The sequence below is a fragment of the Triticum dicoccoides genome, chromosome 2A (assembly GCF_002162155.2).
Source record: "Triticum dicoccoides isolate Atlit2015 ecotype Zavitan chromosome 2A, WEW_v2.0, whole genome shotgun sequence".
In the NCBI taxonomy this organism is placed as follows: domain Eukaryota; kingdom Viridiplantae; phylum Streptophyta; class Magnoliopsida; order Poales; family Poaceae; genus Triticum; species Triticum dicoccoides.
Genome location: NC_041382.1, coordinates 178239894 through 178241293, shown reverse-complemented (window position 1 = coordinate 178241293; position 1400 = coordinate 178239894).

Genomic DNA, 1400 nt, shown 5'->3' with positions numbered 1-1400 from the left:
CACGTGGCGGCGCGGGAATGGCTGGCGGCGGCGTGTCCGGCGCCGGCGGACAATGTCCGGCGCGCGGAGGATCAGATCTAGGGTTTCGGGGAGAGGAACCATGAATTTCGGAGGGGGGTATATTTATAGGCATAGAGGGAGCTAGGAGAGTCCAAATGAGGTGCGTTTTTGGCCACGTGATCGTGATCGAACGCTCTAGATGATGGAGAGGGTTTTGGTGGGTTTTGGGCCAAATTGGGGGGGGGGTGTTGGGCTGCAACACACACGAGGCCTTTTCGGTCCCTCGGTTAACCGTTGGAGCATCAAACGAAGTCCAAATGGTACAAAACTTGACAGGCGGTCTACCGGTAGTAAACCAAGGCCGCTTGGCAAGTCTCGGTCCAATCCGGAAATGTTTAACCCCCACACACGAAAAGAAGGTAGAAATGATCACCGGAGGAGAACGGAGCGCCGGAATGCAAAACGGACAACGGGGAAAATGCTCGGATGCATGAGACGAACACGTATGCAAATGCAATGCACATGATGACATGATATGAGATGCATGACAACAACAACAACACACAGAGACAAAAACCCGAACCCGAGAAAATAAAATAACTTAGCGCCGGAAACGGCAAGAGTTGGAGTACATATTAGGTAAATTACATCCGGGGTGTTACAAGGAAAGAGAGATGGCCTTGATCTGGTCGACCATTTATCAGCAAGACTTGCGTCGATTCCACACCAGAAACATGAGGGGTCGAGCCTTTCAAGAGGGAGACTTGGTTCTTCGAGTGGATCAACAGAAGCCACACAAGCTCGCTCCTGCTTGGTAAGGCCCCTTCATCATCACCAGAGTTCTCCACAATGGAGCATACCATCTTTACAGTGTCGATCATCAGAAAGGCGAGCCACGAGCTTGGAATGCGGAGCTGCTCCGCCCCTTTTATACTTAAGTACTCGTTCAAATAAAGTGTAATAAGAAGTACCTTTGTAATATGTTTATCAAAGACAAGAGCTTTACAGTCCTCTGGCACGATTGTTGTTGCTTTTGTTTACGTCTGAAAACCCCCTGTGTGTGACTTAGCTGTGAATCTGTTTCGCCTAAGTTTTCAAACAACCTACCGAGTGGTGAGCCAGCCTCCCGCTCGGGGGCTTAGCTGCGAACCTATTTCGCCTAAGTTTTCAAAATCCTACCGAGTGGTGAGCCAGCCTCCCACTCGGGGGCTTAGCTGCAGTCCAGTACTCGCCTAAGTTTGCAAAATCCTACCGAGTGGTGAGCAAGCCTCCCACTCGGGGGCTTAGCTGCAGTCCAGTACTCGCCTAAGGTTATAAAATCCTACCGAGTGGTGAACCAGCCTCCCACTCGGGGGCTTAGCTGCAGTCCAGTACTCGCCCAAGTTTAAAAAAATCCTACC